Raw genomic sequence first — 21,682 nt, 5'->3', positions numbered from 1 at the left:
GCTTGTAGTACCACCAGTTTACTCCAGAGGGCAGTAAGTGAAATTTCAGCTGTATGAGCAACGCACAGTTTATACAGTGAAGAAAACACTTCAGTAGGAAGAACAACACATGTGCTACGTTCTTGCGTTCAAAACACTTGAAGGAGCGCAAATGCGAACCAAGGGATCTCAAGATCTGTTTAAAGATTGAGTATTAAACTATATTTAACTTGAAATAGTGAACTAAAAATTGTATGTTTATGATACGACGCACCCAAGACGCTACACAAGCATGTCTGACGCAGGTGTAGATTGATGGGTTCTTAAACAAGCCCTCATAATAAATCTCCAACTGATTGACAAATTCACTTGTGTAATGGATTACAGTGAACTGTATGTAAATGATTGACTTATGATCAATAATATGGTAGTAAACAATACATTGTATTCTAAAGCCGCTTTTTGTATTGTGTTATCAATGATGAACTTCTGCCACAAGAATGTAATGCATTTTAATTATCTGAATTTTTATATATATATATATATATATATATATATATATATATATATATATATATATATATATAATTTTTAAATGTTTAAAGATAACTATGTATAATGATATATTGATATAAATATGTATAATCATTATATATTGAGTTATTGTTATATGAGGGGCTTTCTCAGCAAATATTTGTATATGGGATTAATCACAATTATTTAATCGGGACACCATGTAATTAATTCGATTAAAAATGATAATCGATTGACAGCCCTAGTTCATATCTAAAAATACAATTGTTGATTGTTAGTTTATGTTCATAATGCATTAACTAACTACAGAAAACGTTTTGTTCATTGTTTGTTCATGTTGACTAGTGCATTAACAAATAATAATGAATACAATCTTATTGTAACATTTTACCAAATTTACTTTTTTGCCACACTTGCCAATGGCTGGTGAAATGAGAAAATGTACCAGCCTTGAAAATGTACTTTGCCATATTTTTTATCCTATGACAACAGGATTCTTAATTTTTTCCCTTGTAGATTTGTGAAATATAGCAAAAAAAAATTAACTTTCCTATACAGTAAAAACTAGACTCAATCTCACAGTATAACTACACCTGTCACAAAAAAACATTAAGAAACATCAAAGGAATATGTAAGGATTAAACCACTTACGTGTTGCCACGTGAGTGGCAAATAGGGCATCCTTTGGGGCTCTCATGGTAAATTTGCCATTTAGGTAAAATTTTGTGGCCACAACAAATACGGTTTTTATTTGAACCATGCATGTCCGATTTGTGTTCTCACAGTTCAATTAGTATTAAACCATGTATGATCCTTATAACGTTACCAACCAGTGGTGAGTAACTTGCATTTCACACTTGATTAGTGAAATATTCCAGGTTAAGCACTAGTTAAAATTAATCAACAGCATTTGTGGCACAATATTGATTACCACAAAAATGTATTTCTACTCGTCCATCCTTGTCTTTAAAAAAGCAAAAATGTAGGTTACAGTTAGGCACTTCCAATGGAAGTGAATTTTTGAGCATCTAAAAGGCAGAAATGTGAAGCTTATAATTTAATAATAGCATGTGCAATAATTTTTCTTGTGTATTACTGTATTGTATTGAGCTGATAAGATGTTTAAATCGGATTTCTAAATTACTGGGAATAAGGAGTTTACATCATCACGGCAATGAAGTTGTAAATTGGCAATAACTTTACACAGAAAAGGTTAGTAAGCGATTTTATCACACTAAAATCATGTTAACATGCATATTGTTTACATCTTCTGGCTATACTTTTTAAATATTGAGTATTTCACCATTTACAGATTGGCCCCATTCACTTCCGCGCCTAACCCAGATTTTTGCTTTTATATAGAAGAGGGGAGCTGAAAATCATATTTGTGGTTGGGATGCAGTGAGTCTCAAAGGACCCACTAGGAGATGTGATAAATGTTTGAAAAGGGGGGGAAATGATGGCTCAACCCTCAATAGCACTGAAGTGTAAAGTATTGTTTATTTACGGTGTGCCAAGGTAAAAAGTTCAACAGGTGGAAGGCTATTTACGTGGTACAGGTCTGACGTTTCATAGCCAGCCCACAAGCGAGCGCTCCGTTTGACCGTTGCAGCTCCGCAACCCGGAAGACCAATTCCATTGACACAATATGGAACACACCACAAAATGTACATACAAATAACAATATACAACTTATGTCAAACAAGACAGGTTGTATGTTTGTATGTGTGTGTGTGTAACTATAGTGTGGATACTGATGGAGGGAGAAATGTATATGATATGCGAATTCATCTTGAGTTAAGGGAGTGCGTGTGCACTTGCGTCTCCAATAACGGATGAGCAGTGAGGAAAATGTTAAGTGATTGTGGTGTGTATTGGATAGCCAGTGGTGCCCAACCAAAGGTGACGATCTACCTCGCCACAGTGGTAATCAAAATTATGCCTCAAATTCTGTCGATTAACCTTAACTTGCATTGAACCCGGAATATTCCTTTAATTTTGTACTATAATCTGATCACACACAAACATACAGTCACAATATTCAAGCACTAATATTTATCCAGCTCTAACAAAATAATCATGATAGTCTATACTTTGATTCAATGTATGATCATCTGGCACAACTGTGCAATTCAGTTTAAGTTAAGTAAGGCACTTTGGAGGGATCAAAGTAGAAATGTCACCATTGCAATTTAGCAATAGTAAGCTTCCTTCCTGCAAATGCACCATTCATAAAGCTGCAGTAGAAAATGTCAATCAAACATGGATTCATTTATGTCTGACTGAAGAGATATGGTGACCAGATGTCCTCGTTTTCCGGGGACAGTTCTGTTTTTTGGAGGCCTGTTCCCTACTGGAGCTGTACCTATTTTTCCCAAGCGTTCAAGACAGCATTCATAGTGAAATATTACATTGCAAGAAAGCCCGAGTAGCAAAGCCGACAGTGTGCAGTTAATTTTGACCAACAGAGGGGGCTACTCGCTATAGCAGCTTCACTTAATTAGTCTTCTTCACTGTTTACTTAGTCGGGTCAGTTTTGCCATTAAGAACCGGACCAGGCGATTGAAGAGAATTATCGTCATTGTTATAAGCTTCTGAGTAAGTCACATACTAACTGTTTATGTTGTAAAGTTATATTGTTGTGTATTTTAAACAGGTTCAGAATTTGGCACGGGATTGCATTGCACAGTCTAAAACGTTCCTGTAAGTTTGGCCTTCATAATGACTCAACTATAGCATGATGATGAAAAGTAGTCAAATTAATCCCTGCAGATTAACAAATAAAATCAATAATTGTATCTTTAATCAGTGTGTAAGTATATCAGTGCTATCGGCCCACCATCCCCTCTCTTTCTCCTGCCTAGTAGGCCTAATATTCACACACTGACTAAAGGAAGCACCATCTCACATATTTGCTCATTTGTTGTATTAACATATACCCAAAATACATTTTAAATAAGAATATGACATTTATAACACGGTAAAATAAATACAAATGTATAATAAAATATCTGCAATGAAATGGACATTACAGCATAGATAACATTGCGCCTTGCCAGGAAATAAGTGACTAAAAAGGAGCACCATAACGCATAAGACTTACTCACAATAAAAGGTGGTAATTAGTAAAAACGTGTCATATGATTTATGCAAACAGTTAGGTAAAATAGTATTATAGATTTTACTAGTTTTACTAATTTGTTAAGATAACAAAATAATCTGTGTATTTATTGAGTAAACTATTGGCACAATTGCAATGCACTGATATAATGTATAAACAATTTTTTTTTATAAAAAAGTTAATTCCAATAAATGTTTTTTTATTTTAAATTAACTCAAAATTATAAGGCAACCATGTTACTTTAAGTTTAACCAAATAATTTCTTACAGTGCATAGTTCATTACATCACCATATTCACCAGGGGCAAAATACAAAGAATCTGATTTGTCAACCTTTTTGATTAAGTAACTTACAATTTTAATGACCTATTGAACACTGAACTGTGGAATGAACTGTGAACTGTGAAATTGAAATGTCCCTTATGAAAAGACTATGATTCAAGTGGAAAAAAAAAATGGGGGTGAAAGCGATTACACGCAGAGTGAGTGAGGGAAAAAGACAGAGTCAGAGACGGAGACGGAGGGTTAAGAGATGCTTTTAGGAAAGGCAGTGAAAAGCCAGAAAATACTAAAAACTCAGAACAGTGGAAAATATTGCCCTTTAAACCTCTATCCTTCCATCTGAAAAAGGTTTAAAATGTCACAAGGCAGATAGTACATGCAGTCTGAGCAGACACACCGAAATGTCAAGCATAACAGGATGACGTATGTATGTGTATATTGCCTTGTACATGACATTAACTCTTGATTTTTTTGCCATAATTTTCACATGAAGTTAGGTCTTTTTATTTGAAATTCCTAGGATTCCTCAATTAAAGTGTCTTTGATCATTTAAACTTGTTGTTTTCAAATTTAGTTTGCTATTTTTATACTAAAAGAGAGTTTGTATTAAAGTTGTTAACATGAAATACTTTCGGAAAGTTGACATGTCCTGGAGTGTGACGTTTATTTAGCTAATACTTATATATTTATTACACATGCCATATTAATCGAGAGGCTAAAAATGGAGTCTGATTATATTACCCTTACTAAATTGAATTTGAGAACGTTTTTACAAGCAGTTTAATTTCTTTCATTCAAATTAAGTCAGTTTCATTCAGCCAACATAATTTAGTTGGATTAGGTGAAATGAATGTACTTTAGTAGTTTTTACTCACTTTATTAGGTTTGTCAAACTCAATTTAATAACGCTTAGTGTAATACATTTTCTCTTGTTGGTCCAACTTGATTTTATTATATTAATCATTAATATACTGTATATTAGGTGAGCAAGTGTAAGGTCAGTGAAACGGTTGCACTGTCAACTTGAGAGCAACTGCTTATGGAAATAAGCATCACTCAAAACAAACATCACTTGATAGAAAATGCCATCCTCAAACTAAGCACAAGCGCCAAACTTCACCTCAATGGTAACCCCCAAATATCCAACAGACACTCTTTTTAAAAACCAATATAAAAATGAAAGATGAACAAATCTCTTCCTATTCTCATCTTCCTCAAAATGCATAAAATAACAATTCATTTGAACATTTGTTCACCCACGCCCTTGCAAAACAAACGGAAATGGAAATCCCCTGAACAGTTTCATCAATGCTTAAAAAAGATTTAATGTAGTCCCAACTCCAATAGATTAATAAACTTACATTTTACAAATGGAATTGGATAGAACACAGTGAAATTAAGAATTGTGTTGCTTTAGTTCATTACAATTAAGTGAACTGAACAACCTGCAAAAATCCTTTTATTTTTTTGAGGATGGGATATTTGTACTTTTAAGCGTTTATTTTTAGCACTGCAGAACCATTTAACCTGAACTTGTGAAAACAAAAAGGTGATTTAAAAAACATTATGAAAATCCTGAAAGAAATGGCGAACAGTTACAGCACCTAAATTATTAGCTTTCCCTTATACATACACATAAATTGTAACCTAAAATCTTGATGATGATAATAAAAGCGCACATTGACATGTAATACCCATTGTTTCCAAGTGTGAAGCACTCCTGGAATTAAATGTATTGAATAAATTTGTGTATGCGTTGGTGTGTTTTTAAAATGATGTGGTCTGTGACTTTCCCCACTGTATGTGTGTGTTGGCTGAGATAGACAAGCTGTAGGCGGAATGAGTGAGTGAGTGTGAGAGACTCATCTAGTCTGACCTTGGCAGTTTACATCCACATGTGTGACAGATATTTTCAGATGTCCTCAAAACCAGCTGTTTTCTGCTGCTCTCTAGAAAAAGAAGTCAAACCCTGCATACGCTGTGTCGCATAAAATTCTGCCCTTTAGATTTATGTGCCTGATGGAGACAGGGCTGGACTGGTAATCTGGCATACCGGGCATTTTCCCGGTGGGCCGACGCACTTTGGGGCTGATCAGGGGCGGACTGGCCATCAGGATAACCGAGCGGGCCGGTGGATCGGCCGCGAAATGTGCCACGATAAGCTAAAATGAGCCTCTGCGTTATGCATAATGGACAACAAATTGCCCCCCCCATCAAATAATCAGCCATGTAAAATCCCAGGCCGATTTATCTTCCCAGTCCCGAAAAAACTCACTGTAGAAGCAGACAGCTCACACTAATCTCGCTATAGCGCCCCTTGCGGCAACGTTGAGAATACAACGCATATTTGCATTAAGTTATGAATTGCGGTCTTGCGCTGCAAGATGCGTCTGAGTATGTTTCGGCACTAAGGCACTTACAATTGAAGTCAATGGGGCCAGCCCAACTTGCGAATGCACACCGTTTTAGCCACAAGACGTAAACTTTCTACATGTTAACATGCTTTTAGTGTGACAAATATCTGTTCTAAGTGATTTTAGCGTGATGAAATCTCCCACAGGTTTTACCGACATTGCAGTGTCATGGCAATGAAGTTGTCAGATTGGATATAACTTTAAACGAATAAAGTTAGTGAGCATTTTATAACACGAAAACAATGTTAGCACATATAATGTTTACATCCATTTGAAACAATGTGTATTTTAAAATTCACGGACTGTACACTTTCACTTCCATGGTAAACATGCCGTTTTTACTGACGTTTTTGCAGTTAAAAAAATAAAAAGCCTATCTTGTATTGAACCCAGAACATAACTTTAAAGGAATGGTTCACCCAAATATAATTCTCTCATCATTTACTCACCCGTATGCCATCTCAAACTCATATGACATACTTTCTTCTGTGGAGTACACACACAAAAATAGATTTGAACATCCATGTATGATGTTTTTGTCCATACTCCTCAATGCAAGTTACTGGGGTCCAGCACTTCCAAGCTCCAAAAAGGACATACTGTAAATCCAGCATAAAGGTAATGCATTTGACTCGGATTGTTTAATCCATGTCTTTAAAGCATGTGTACAGCGCTCTGCGCATGTGTTAAGAAGAAGGAAGAGTAAATGAGCTTCAAATTTGCACAAAGAAAGAGCAGATGTCATTATTTATAGTGAATAATGAGTTACATTTTGGTCTGTTTTCACCCAAAATCCAATAATTTTGCATTTAGATTAAACTCGAGACACTAGAGTATTATGGATTACCTTTATGCTGCCTTTTTGTATTTTTTGGAGCTTGGACGTGTTGGACCCCATTGACTTGCATTGAATGAATATAAACACATCATATCTCCAAAAAATATTTTCTTTGTGTTCCGCAGAAGAAAGAAAGTCATACTAGTTTGAGGCATATAAGGGTGAGTAAATAATGAGAGAATGATAATTTTTGGATGAACTATTCCTTTTGAGTCTTGTGGCTTTACTTTCAAAACTGTGTGCAATGTTTTGTCCCATAGACTTCCATTGTAAGTACATTACTGTAAATATGATTTTCTTTTTGTTTACACAAACTGTGGGACAAGTCTAAATTCCCTCTGGTGATCAACAGCATGCCGCAGATGTTGTCAATAGAGATTAACTCGTCTGAACCTGGAATATTCCTTTAAACATTGGTATCCACTTCTGCATCATGTCCAACAACACACATTAACCATGGTAAAATCACTGTAATACACAAAATCGAGAGATTTATTGCTTTATTAAATAACCACAATGAACAACCCTTTATCATGCACACAAACTACTTTTAAACATGCTTTCAGAGTGACAGCGTCAGCACATCATGATATATATATATATATATATATATATATATATATATATACATATACAGAGAAAGAGAGAGAGAGAGGGGGGAAGAGAGGCATAAGGAAAGAGGAAAAAAGAGTGAGGGTTATTTAGTGTGACAGAAGAGCAGCTGGTCTCTGTGTTCAACATCATACATGCCTTCATCTCGCCCTCTCTCCTGTCAATCTAAATCTCTCTTTTCTCATTTCTTTATTTTTTCTCCCTTCTTTCAAAATGCAAAATACTGCATAAATAACTCAAGTTGGCTTCTGAAGGACTTCAAAAATATCTTCAGTTTTTCATCTAATTTCTACCACATTCAACATTGTTTCCCACTTTTTTATTTATTTTTCTCCATTCTGTTTCTCTCTCTTTCCCCAACAGTTTTTATTAGACAGATCGAAGCTGATACTGTGCTATATGGTCCAAATAGAGCACTGCACGGGGGTTGGTGAACACCCCCTCCTCTGCAGGTGCATTAAACCAGTGTGGCTGCGGTCAAATAGGGACTCAACAGGGTTGTACCAACAGAAAAGAAGGGAGAGGGTGGAACGGGGACTGGAGGTTGTTTGAAGGTCAGAAGGCTGGCAGAGTTTGTAAGAGCATCAATCAGGTTTAACTGAGTGCGTTCACACACACACACGCACACACACACACACACACACACACACACACACACACACACACACACACACACACACACACACACACAATTGCTTCACAAGCACTTTGTAGAGATTGAGTCAGGCTGTGCTGCAGAGTGAATGAATTGCATTGTACTGCATGCACACCGTTGTATCTTTTCTCTCATACACACACACACACACACACACACTTAGATGTGTATGTATGGATGGACCACTCTTGTGTTGGTCCATCAGCTTTATAAATGGCCGGGCTGTACATACTGCAGATTGCATGCAGATTGCTGTATCTCATATCTATTGTGATCCAATGGCACGCACACATGATGTCTAAGTTACAGATTTCCTGTGCTGATAATGATGTTTCAGTGTGTATCAGCAAGTGTGTGTACCTTGTAGAACTAGTGGAATATGTCATTAAATTAGTTTCGTTCCACTGAGAATCATAAAAACTGCTCTAGCAGTTCATGCAGCACACATATGTAGCCTGTTTATGTGTGTGAGTCCTTGACAATCGAATACATTTCCACTTAGGGATCAATAAAGTATCTGTCACATGCCATACATTAAAGTGTCGTTCTACACTAATAAAAAGTATTAAAAAGTACTATGGGATTTCCATGTATTTTAAGACATGGTGTCGTAGCAACACCATATTTTAAAAACATGGAAAATAGCATCCAGAATTAGGCTAATTAATTCAGACATCTGCGGGAAACCTTATCCCAATCTATCTGTGCCAATTGTTTCTATTACATATCTCAGATTGTTTGTGGTAAATGTTTGTAGGCCAAAATTAGCATTTTCCACTTGCCAAACCCACCCAAATGAACCAAGGAAATGTTAGTGATACATTAAATGTTCACTAAAAATTTTACTCCTTAAGACCTTGTAATTATGCAATATATGTAGGAAATCAAGCACACTCACATTAAAATGAAGACTCCAGTCATATCAGTAACCTTATAAAAGCGGTTTTATTCTACATGGAGAAGGTCCGCACATGGGGGCTGCCATGTTTGAATCACATGACCAGCAGAATACTACTCAATCTCAGTAACCATCCTGTTATTGGACACTTTCACTCATTTATTAAAATAATCATCACTGACTGTGAATACAAAATTTCTACAATGGCATCTGAAACTGAAAATTATTGATTTTAAATGATGCAGCATCCAAGCCACTAGGTGTCAGTGTAAGTCCAAGATTACACAAAGAGACAAGTTACTGAGTGCACCTTTAAGCAAAAAATTTGATTGCTACATTTTACACACAAGAAAATATGGATTGTGTTGCTATGTGGTTGCTAGGGTGTTCTTGGTGGTTGACAGGGCGTTACTATGCGGTTGCTAGGGTGTTCTAGGTGGTTGACAGGGCGTTGCTATGCGGTTGCTAGGGTGTTCTTGGTGGTTGACAGGGCGTTGCTATGTGGTTGCTAAGGTTTTCTTGGTGGTTGACAATGCATTGCTATGCGGTTGCTAGGGTGTTCTAGGTAGTTGACATGGCGTTGCTATGTGGTTGCTAGTGTTCTAGGTGGTTGACAGGGTGTTGATGTGCGGGTGCAAGGGTGTTCTAGGTGGTTGAAAGGGTATTACTATGCATTTGCTAGGGTGTTCTAGTTGGATGACAGGGCATTGCTGTGCGTTTGCTAGGGTGTTCTAGGTGGTTGACAAGGTGTTGCTATGCAGTTGATAGCATGTTCTAGGTGGTTGACTGGGCATTGCTATGCATTTGCTAGGGTGTTCTAGGTGGTTGACAGGGCATTGCTATGCAATTACTAGGGTGTTCTAGGAGGTTGGCAGGGTGTTGTTATGCGGTTGCTAGGGTGTTCTGGGTGGTTAACAGGGCATTGCTATGTGGTTGAATGCATGAATTTTGAAAATGGTGTGTTTAAAAAAAAAAAAGTAATTCAACACAGCTTAAAAATTCATGTTGAGGCATGACTGTGTGCAATTTATTTTGTAGAATGTACACGTATGGTCAATTAATGTTTACAACAGACCTTATTTTACTCATACGCTTTGCTGCTTCACCCTCTTCCTCTCTCTCTCTCCTTGCCTTGTAATGCTTTGATGTTGTTCTCTTTTCTTACACAATCTATCATCAGTGATGATGTTAAAAGGGATTTTAAAATGAGCATATCATGCATTTATGTATTAATTGTAACTGAACGCATGTTGACAGCAGTAAACTGTGTCAGGTTGTGTCATGGCACAGATCGGAGGGCAAATGAAGTCGGTTGGCAGTGGAAAAGGTGTGTGTGTGTGTGTGTGAGAGAGAGAATGTTCACATAAGCCATCAATGTCACTGCTGATTATTCATCAAGTTATATCAGAAACAATTGAAGTCAATTCAAAGTGTATACTTGGAGAGGTGTTAAAAAGAGCCTTTCACACACACAAACTCAATTTCACTTCTAAAACAATAAAGCAAGACTACATACAGTAGCCTTTTCTTTCTTCCTTGTGGGAGTCAATATTTCTTGTACATATTACATTATTTACATTATCATTCTTGTCCTCTTTCCTTCTCTCTATATATCGCTCTCTCTCTCTGTCATCCTTCCCGTAAAATGCTCCTCAAAGCCTAAAGGGCTGGGCAGTAATTTTTAAAAAGCTAAATGAATATGCATGTGATTGCTCTTTCTTCTTGAGCGGGATGAGGAATTATCAATGTGATGTTCTGCATTTTTTGTGGTGAGCTGGGTATGTTTGATTGAATTAAACCTGGAGGGACTACATACCCTCTGAGAACAGAAATCCAACTTATGGCCTTCACAGACAGATATCAAACGGCTTTTCCGCTGCACACATTGTTCTCCAATGATGAATTGCTCTACAAATACGTTTTGCGAAGTCTCAAACTCCTGTGGATGGCCAAAAAGCAGCAGATTCACGGAAATTTCTGCAGAAATTCATTCTTTTTCATTTATGTAAAAAAGAGAACCATTGGTCTCTGTTGAGTTAGTACGATTCTCCATTGTTACTTGCCCTTTACTTGCCTTTTAGAAAACACTGCAGGCTTTAGCTCTGACGTTGTACTGTAGCTCTGACATTCAAGCTCAATTGTGGTTCCTATTTGGACTCTATTGTGACATCATTGTGAATCTTGAGATATTGTTGTGAATCCCTTAAGCTCTCATTGTGATTATATTGTGACATAATTGTGATTTATTTTTTTTACCTCCGTGTAACCAGAGACGTTATAAAGATGAGACGGGTCAATCCTATACGTATGAGAATGGGAGAAATTGTAACCCAAATATGGCAGCTCGAATGGAAATCCCGCCTTACAGCTAAAAGAGCCAATCACCTTTTTGATTTTCATTACAAAAAAATTATAGTTGCCAAAGTAAAAACCATTTATGTCAGATTTTACTATTTGAATTTAATCTTGACCCACAGTTTTGGAGATTTCGGTCTTGCCTTTGCTGTTACTCAATTGTGTCACTGTTGTTACTACGCTGTAACTCCCCATTGTTACCCCCCATGTTTATGGTCTGATCTGTAAGGCCATTACTCTCTTCAATATGATTCCGCATTGTTACTTGCATTTTAGAAAACACTAAATGTTTTAACCTCAATAAGCGCCATTGTAGTTTCTACTCTGTGTATAATGAGGTCCCTCACGTATATTTTGAAACGGCCAACAAAAGCAGGTGAACGAATGAGGCATGTTTGGGTCAGTGTCAGAATAAATGGTGAATTGATTGACACTAATCAACTCAATCAATATTGAGTTCATTAATTAATCAATACTAATCAACAGATCTTTAAAAAATTATGTTGGAAAATCCAGTGAAAACAACCCATCCATTTTAAGAATTTTTGCAATCCTTGAAGCAAATTGAGATTATTCAGATAATCTGCAACACACATGAAATCGCTCTCTTCCGCCTGTCCTTGCATATCACCTCAGTGTCCACGCTTCACCAGGTTACCAGATCATAATGAAATATTTACTGTTTATGATGCAAACAACAGTCTCTCATGGGGATTAGTGAGGTACAGTTCAATAAACATTTAGCAATTATGTAACTACGCTCTGAGAGGAGCGCAGGTCACCCACTCATCGCATGATCGCTCTGCCTCGTCCACCATGAGAAATGAGTGATGACATGAGTGATTGGGCTGAAACCATGTAGTAAATTATTATCATTATTATTATTATCATCATAAAATTAATATAACAAATCATTTCCCCATAGACACACAGACACACGCTAGAAGAAACACACTTTATTATTATTAAGAACAGACGACAGCCGTCTATGTGCATGTATGACACGCTGATACGGAGTATCATTGTTTCTGATACGGAGTATCTTTGTTTCTATCTTTTTTTTTCATCTTTTTTGTTGTTGCAAGAACTGGATCGTCTATGAGAATGCTGCATATGACCTCAGAGATCTCAGATCAGGAGGTGTTTTGAGTTCCGTTCACTTTATTTCCACAGAGTAGTTCATTGTGACCAACTCTGCAGCCTATGCATCTGTGAATAAAACATAAAATACAAAAACACGTCGAACCATGATTTATATTTCAGTGATTATCATCATCATCATCATTATTATTATTTTTACCTTTATAATTGTTTTTATGTCTTCATTTGTGCAAGTAATTAATGTTTAGATGGATACTTGCCTGACAGTAAATGGAAAGGTGGTTACTGATATATATATATATATATATATATCGCAATATCCAATTACATCGCAACCACTGAGCTAAGGGATTAGTGAATATTCTTGCTTTAATTATTTTCCATTGAAAATTACATTTATTTATTTAAAAAACAAAAAAATCTAAATACATTTAAAAATTTGCAAAAATTGAAAAATAAATTAAAATAATGAAGTGATAAAAAATATACATATATACACAGAGCATCCGGAAAGTATTCACAGCGCTTCACTTTTTCCACATTTTGTTATGTTATAGTCTTATTCCAAAATGGATTAAATTGATTATTTTCCAAAAAATTCTACAAACAATACCCCATAATGACAACATGAAAGAAGTTTGTTTGAAATTTTTACAAATTTATAAAAAATTAAAAACGGAAAAAAAAATTCACAGCCTACATACAGCATCTTGCTATTTGCACTCCTAATTATATTCTAACATTCAGTATCAATTTGTGTTTACAGCAGAGATTAAAAACTAAATGTTTTTCAATTCGATTTATTCTGAGCAAAAACTGTATTTTTCTAACTGTATTTTCGGTCCGGTTCAAAAGTTCTGCACCCTCCTTTTCAAATGGTTACAGGTTAAAACAATTAAAAGAACAGTTAATAAAGTTATTTTTTAAATGACTCTGCACTAAGGGGCAGGTGAAATACCAATTTTAGTGTTGCCAGATCTCACAAGAGAAACAAGCAGCTTGGTCTGGAAAAACAAGCCCAAAATAAGCGAGAAAAAAAAGTTATTAAATTATTTCCTCTATTACCTCTAACAATGATACACATTTTTTAATAGGAAAGGGGCCCTGAGCAATATACAATCAGGGGGTCCAGAAGCCCTTGCTACTGCACTGGTCCTGGATCAACAGGACCTTTAATCACTTTCCACTCTTAATTTATCTACAAACAAATAGCAAAAAATAACGTTGATCCAATCAGAATTTATTCCCCGATGCTTACAAGCAAAGTGTGTCAACTGTTTCACAAATAGCATACCCGAAGCCGAAGCAGCGGTGAGTCTGAATTTCTACAGAGTCCCTCAGCAGGGCAGTGACTAGGCGTCTAAAGTCAGATTGTCAGATTCATCAGCCAATCAGATTGATTTATTTGTTCTTGTGGGTGTGGTCTTTAGGATATGTCCCAGTCTAGGCCTTCTAGCTGGCCTCGTTTGTCATTTGAAAGCGAAGAGCACGAGATCTTGCTGATGAGTCGGCTGTCACTGCCACATCACCACTGAGAAAGATCCTTATGAATTAAAAACCTGAGATGTTCTGCATGACCGTGCAATTTATTATTTAAACAGGAAATGAGGGCTTATTTTCACTTCAAGCAAATTGGTCAGTGCTTTTTGCATTCTTATAGCAACATAGTTTTCTAAATGTAAATTTGCAAAACAGCATAAGGTCTGGTCCATAGTGCAAAAACCGACTCTATTTAAACTGATCGTCATTCTATTTGTTTTGATGTGGCGCTGAATTATTATTATTTTTTAATCAAATAATGGTGTGGCAGTCTCTAGCAGGAACGTAGCAAGGAATTTGTGGCCACTGACTGAATATTGTTCTGTATCCCTTTCATGCTAAAAATACAGTTTAACATTTTCTGTGGTCCCCCTGGACTTGTGGGCCCCTAGAATCGTTACCACCTTTCAACTCAATAGCTATGGCCCTGTCCAGGACTATTAAAGGGACAGTTCACCCAAAAATGATAATTCTCTCATCATTTACTCTCATGCCATCCCAGATGTTCCCAGATGAGTATGACTTTCTTTCTTCTGCTGAACACAAATGAAGATTTTTAGAATATCTCAGCTTTGTTGGTCCTTACAATGCAAGTGAATGGTGACCAGACCTTTTAAAGCTCCAGAAATCACATAAAGGCATTATAAAAGTAATCCATAAGACTCAAGTGGTTAAATCTATATATTTTGAAGTGATTCAATCACTTTGGGTTGAAACAAATGAATATTTCAATCCTTTTTTCTTTTTACCATAAATCACTCTCAGAATGTGAAAGATTTATAGTAAAAAATGACATAAATATTGATCAGTTTCTCACCCACACCTATCATATCACTTTTGAAGACATACATTTAACCACTTGAGTCTTATGGATTACTTTTATGATGCTTTTATGTGATTTTTGGAGCTTGAAAGTTCTGGTCACCATCTACTTGCATTGTATGGATCTACAGAGCTGAAATATTCTTCTAAAAATCTCAGTTTGTTTTTAGCAGAAGAAAGAAAGTCATACACATCTGGGATGGCATGCGGGTGAGTAAATGATGAGAGGATTTACATTTGAGTGAACTACCTCTTTAAAGGATGTTGATCCAGGAACATGTCCAGTGGGGATAAATAATGTAACCCTAACCCTAACTAACTCTAACAATAACCCCAAGCCTAACACTACCCTAAACTGAAACTCTAAAATCTGATTGCTTGTTGGCATATTTGTGTAAATCCCATTGTACTAATCGTCCTGTCTTACTTTATTCAATTCTTACAGTAACATCAAGATATGTGTTTTTTATTTATTTATTTGTTACTAACGTGTTCACTAGAAGTTGCGTTTATCAATGGGTCCTGAATTGACCTATGACTTTTAGTTTTGGTTATGATTTGTTGTCAATTATTTAATTGCACTCCAGTCACTGATGCTAATGAAGGAACAACATGACAGGACAGGGCAGAAAAAAAGAGAGGGATTGAGGGAGAGATAAAGGACAAACCCAGCAAGTGTGAGAAACAGCAAGCGGTTTGTGGTGAGGGGTGAATATAGCGTTAGACAGTGATGTCGAATCTGTCTGATGGAATCAGAGGCCAATCTCCATGTCGGCGTGTAATGGACTTTATATTATTAGATTATTAGATTAGAACTGGAGCCTGACCAGAGAAAATCGATCTGAGCTTTATGCTCATAATGTCAGTCCACCAGCAAAAGAACTTGGAGCAGTGCTGACTTCCAGGCATTGTGCACTGAACACAAGGAATTCACCCTCACAGCAGATTTCAGACCAGCCTTCAGAGCACCAATTATGGCCAATCAACACTCACCAGAAACCGCTATGCAGTTTTGAGAGGGAGGGACAGTTCTACAAGTCTAATGACATGCAGACTAAAGTCAAAGTTCAAAACCGTCTTTCAGAAGGAATGTTTATTAGTAGAATTTGCTAACGAATGCATCACACAAAGTTTAAGGATTTATAACAAACGCCAAACCCTAAGTATTAAACTTTGTGTGGTAAATCTCTGTATTTCTCATTGAAGGAGGAAGTGGGAGCTGGGTAAACAATCCAAATAAGACACTTTATTCACTTTTCAGCATGACAAACAAAGTCTAACACATTCAAAATACACAACATAGACAGCTTTCAGCATACATGACCATAAGTAATTCACAACACAAAAAATGGAGGAACTTTAACTTTTCTATTCTGGAGTGGTGGTATAGTGGTCTAAAGCACATAACTGTTAATCTGGTAATCAGAAGCTCGCTGGTTCGATCCCCACAGCCACCACCATTGTGTCCTTGAGTAAGGCACTTAACTCCAGGTTGCTCTGGGGGGATTGTCCCTGTAATAGGGGCTCTGTAAGTCGCTTTGGATAAAAGCGTCTGCCAAATACATAAATGTAAATGTAAATGTATTCTAAAACAAGCCTCCAGAGACAAATTCAAGAGCTATTTGTAGACAATTAGAGACTTCTTATTCTATACATCCATAAATAATATACGCACTCTGCAAAATGATGCAAGAATACTTTCACTTAAGGCTAAATATATGAAAGAGAGAGAGAGCAAGAGAGAAGTTACTCAAGTATGTTTTAGATACAATATGGCCAGTTATTTTTAGTTCCACGAAGCCAAAGCAGAATCCAGTGTTGAGTGTTGAGTGTCAAGCACCCTGCACATCAACACCGGTCTGGAATGCTGTGGACACATAAAAGAACTAAAAGCAGTCATTTTGATGCTATGACAAGCCGATTGAATTTTAATGTGCAGGATATAATAAAGATATATAAAAAAAATACATTTTCACTACTTAAAAAGCTAATTCTTGATATCAATCATCATTTTTTATATCAGAAATGATATTTGCAGGATTAGCTATGTGGACAGTTTTGCCATTTCCTTTGGATATTGTTGTGCTGCATTGATAGGCTGAACAGAATGCCGGGCAGGTGAATGCACTGACATCGCGATCCACATATATCTTCTCCCTCGTAACGAATATTATCCATAATGAGCAAATTAAACATTAAACATGATTGTCACTAGAGGAAGATATGCAACTGTTGTATCCGGAGGTCGGAGATGGTGAAACGGGGGTGTTTTGCCTGTCAAACTTTGATGCTCTATGAGAGTTTGGGCATTCCAAGATGGCCGCTCAAACACTTCCTGTGGCTTCACCTCCTGTGAGACATTATCTCTGCATAACAAAAATGAGCTATTCACAATCAGTGGGTGTTTTCAAACCATTGACATTCCCTACTTTCATTGATTAGTTTAGAAACACCCATCCTGGTTTGAAAATACCCACAGATTTTAAAACACCCTTTACTGTTCTGCAGAGACCTATACTTCCCTCCTGCAGGCAGTTAATTTACTGTTGCGTCAGTGATCCAGTTCTATATATCCACAGTTTTCCTGAGCAACCACTAGGCAGCGCCATGATTATTCTAATTGCCTGTTTTTGTGTTTTTGGTCTCGACACAATGTAAAAACTACTGAAACGAGCAATTCAGACGGAGAACAACAACCATTTAAGTGCTATTTGGAGTAAAAATGTATTTCAGACTCAACTTGTGCAGTTACCATAACACTTAAAGTAACTATCCCTGGACCATCGCTTCATGACATCTACATACTCAGGTGAGGCACTGTTAAAAAAAACGGTCATCTTGACTCTAAGTATAGGCACTATAGAGACACATGTTTTTGAAAATGTTTACAAATATAATACTTTAAACATCACATTACCCGCTAAGAATACACGCCGATGCAGGTGAAAACACCGGAGACTGGAAATTGAAAACAGGCAAATTGTGGAACATTTCCGCATTCAAGAAAAAGGTGAAAGGCTATCAGTGTTTGACGCTCTTCATAGCTGCAGTGAAAACCAGCAATATTTACCCCTGGTCAGATTTGAACCGTACATAAAAAAAACAAAAACATTTGTCAATGTTGAGGATAACCCAAAAGCATTTTTACCAAATTATGATTAAGTCTATTTTTTCACTGTTTTTAACTCGAACATAACAGGAGGGTTAAAAGTCAATTTGGCTTTCCATTGTACATGAACAGAATCCTTTATTTTGGTCACACATTATACACACAGTTTTTTGCATATACTGTATACAGTGAAATGTATTAGTTTTCACATATCCCAGCTAAGCTGGGGTCAGAGTGCAGGGTCAGCCATGATACAGCGCCCCAGTTTCCACGCTCTTAAACCGGCTGTGTACATTTATGACTTTATGATTGGCTAACTTACTAACAGCTAAAGTGCCGCAGTAGTTCACACTGTTATTCATCAGACCGGTTGCTGAATACTGAATGGGTGTTGATATGCAAGCATGAGGCACTTATATGTTAATTTGCGGATAGTTCTAACATTAGTCTACACAGTACATCAATCTCTTTCATTTCAAAAGAGCAAGAAAATCCTGTTTTACCATGACATGTTCCCTTTAAGTCACAATCCTCAGTATGTAGAGTGAGTATTTGTGGTGAATGAGCATGACTCAATTACATCTGAGATTTGAGTTTTGAACTTGAGCCTGTGAGTGAATGAGGGAGTGAAACAAACAGAGGGACAAAGATAGAGAGAGAGAGAGAGAGAGAGAGAGAGAGTGAGTGTAAGATGAAAGAGAAAAGAAGTGTAGGAATAGAAGCAGATCTCCTGTTGTGAATGAGATTGAGTTGGTGTAGAGTTTGACAGGACATATGTCTTAATCAGCCAGGTTTTAATCTACAGAGAGAGAGAGAGAGAGAGAGAGAGAGAAACTTAAAGCAGATTAAAGGCCTTGTGTGTGTTTGTTTACTTTGGACTGTTTTAACAGTTGGAGTTTGAGAAGTCTTGGCCCATTTAAATATTCCTTCAATGTAAGTCTATGGGATTTTGTGTATTTTTGACAGAAAAAAGTCTGATCAGTTAAAAAAGATATAGCACACCAACTTATACTTACTGTCAAACAGGCTTCTTTTAGTTTGCCTAAAAATTATGACAAAATGACGTTTTTGTTCTTCCAAGGTGTTCCTCTGCTGATACTGTCTTGTTTGCGCACAACTTGACCTAGGAGAACTTCTCGGTTACATATGTAAGGCATATTGGGAGTTGTCCTTCCACACAACCTACTTGAAACGTCTCTACAATAACGGCAATATTCTAATATATATTCTAATTCTAGTGTTTGAGCCCCATCCTTTTAGGTGCGAACGCTGTCTGCTATAAAAGCAGGAGCACAAACACCATTCCTCAAAATATTCTGACTGAGGGACAAGGAGCGCATCGCTCGCACCTCAGAAGAACCCTGAGTCTTGTAGTGCGGCCAGCATTCGCAATGTCTCGTTCCCTTCATCTCAGTAAACCGAGATTATGTATGTAACCGAGATGTTCCCTTACAACTCAGTACACATGACATGCATGTGGGGAACAGAATCCTGTCACGCCACACAACAAGACATAACCTTCCAGAGAGGAAACATGATGCCGCAGCCCCGCAGGATGGTGACCGACATGAGTATGCCACAAGTGAGTGACCCTCATGTTGAAGCAGGAGGGGAGCACTCAGAATGAATATATTAACTATAGTCATACAGTATGAATTAACCCTTTCACGAACCCAGTCGGGAAGGGAGTTCATTTATAATGAAAGTGCTTGTGACTTGCTGGTAAATTACAACGGCCTGATGCAGGTGGTTGTGTATAATGAAGGGGAGCCCGTACTTAAGGGGAGGGGCATAAGTATATGTTTGGAAAAGAAATAGCAAGCGCTCTAAACAGAGAGGACTTGTGAAGAGAGAAACATTACGTCTAGGCTGTAAAACCTTGCGAATGTGTTTTGAGAAGACCATCCTACTGCAAAACATATGTCTTGTAAAGATACACCATTCATCCATGAGGAGGCAGTGCCTCTAGTTGAGTGTGCTTAAACACCAATGGGGCAGATCTTATCCTGTGACTCGTAAGCCAGGGCAATCACATCAACGATCCAGTGAGAGTCTTTGCTTGGAGACCGACATACCTTTCTTGCATCCTCCATAGCATACAAAGGGCTGATCAGATAGTCGGAAATGGCGGGTGCGCTCAACATATGCATATAGCGCCCGCACAGGGCATAACAAATGCAAGGATTGTTCCTCATCTGAATTAAATGGAGGAGGGAAGAAAACTTGAAGGTGAACCACCTGTGCTCTGAAGGGCGTGGTTAGAACCTTTGGCACATAGCCTTTTCTGGATTTGACTTTTTTTTGAAAGACCAGGGCTCCAGACATGAATTGTCAATTGATAGTGCATGTAAGTCACCTAACCATTTTCCTTCTCCCGCTGTGTGTCGCAGTCTGTGCATGCAACACCGGCATATTGTGTGGTCAGACCAAAGATTGTGCTCGATCATTGTAAACACCAGCTCTGACGGGACAGCAGGCTGATGAATTCATATGAAACAACCTCTATCGCATTATTTGTGAGAAGATTGTGTATTTCGGCTCATAACACTGGCGTGTCTTTGGACGAAACTGTGGAAGACAGAACCCCATTGAAATGGGGCGGCCGACACGCAAATTGGATTGTATATCCATGTCCGATCGTTTTATATTACCCAGTCAGAATGCCAGTAAGAGCTCACCACGCGTCCGGGTAACGGGACAGAGGGCAATTTGGTATGTTCATAACATGATATAATGCGCTGCTCACCATTAAGAAGCGGTTGCGTGTAATGTGAGGCTTTGAAGTGGTAAAGCCTTTTATTAAAAAAGTGTGAGCATCTCGTGCAGGAAGAAATGGTCAAGTTGTATGTAGATCTGGACCGAATACTTTTATAAGACTATAAAAACAAGACTGTACAGAATGTGACCTAAAGTGCAACACAGACTCTAAAGATCTTTGTGTGATTGAGTGTACGCACAATTAACCCTTTTAAAATGTGTCAGACATTGTCAATAAATGCCATGCATGCGCACACAGACAAAAATGTATCTGACTCTGTCAAGGACCTGCATTCATTTGCTGTGATATAACCTGGCCATTTAATTGTATTTGGACTGCATGTGTGCAAGTGTGTTTGTGTGTGTTTGTATGTGTGTGTGTGGCATAACGATCTGTCAAGTTGCCCTAAAACATACATAGGTTAAGTGCGCGCACACACACAAGCACAAAGTGATCTGACAGAATCGAGTCAGTGACCTTACACCCCAGCCCAAAGGGGAGGACACAGGATGTGTGTCCTAAATAACCTGACCTTTAGTGACATGCAGCATATAGGTGGCACACATTTAGCGTGTTTACAGCAGTCTACTATGCATCCGCCATACAAATGGACATGCATTGCACACACACACACATACTCATAGGAAAGAAAACCATGAATGAGAT

The 21,682-nt window shown here is 37.4% G+C and overlaps 1 protein-coding gene across 2 annotated transcripts in view; it reads left to right on the top strand.

Moving 5' to 3' along the window:
• Nucleotides 1–21,682, top strand: part of LOC127652397 (protein shisa-9-like) — a 293,861-nt gene that overhangs the window by 80,069 nt on the left and 192,110 nt on the right. The window lies entirely within an intron of this gene.

Source organism: Xyrauchen texanus, chromosome 12, assembly GCF_025860055.1.
Source record: "Xyrauchen texanus isolate HMW12.3.18 chromosome 12, RBS_HiC_50CHRs, whole genome shotgun sequence".
NCBI lineage: Eukaryota > Metazoa > Chordata > Actinopteri > Cypriniformes > Catostomidae > Xyrauchen > Xyrauchen texanus.
Note: the sequence above shows the minus strand (reverse complement) of the source record. Positions and strands in the feature narration are given on the sequence as shown.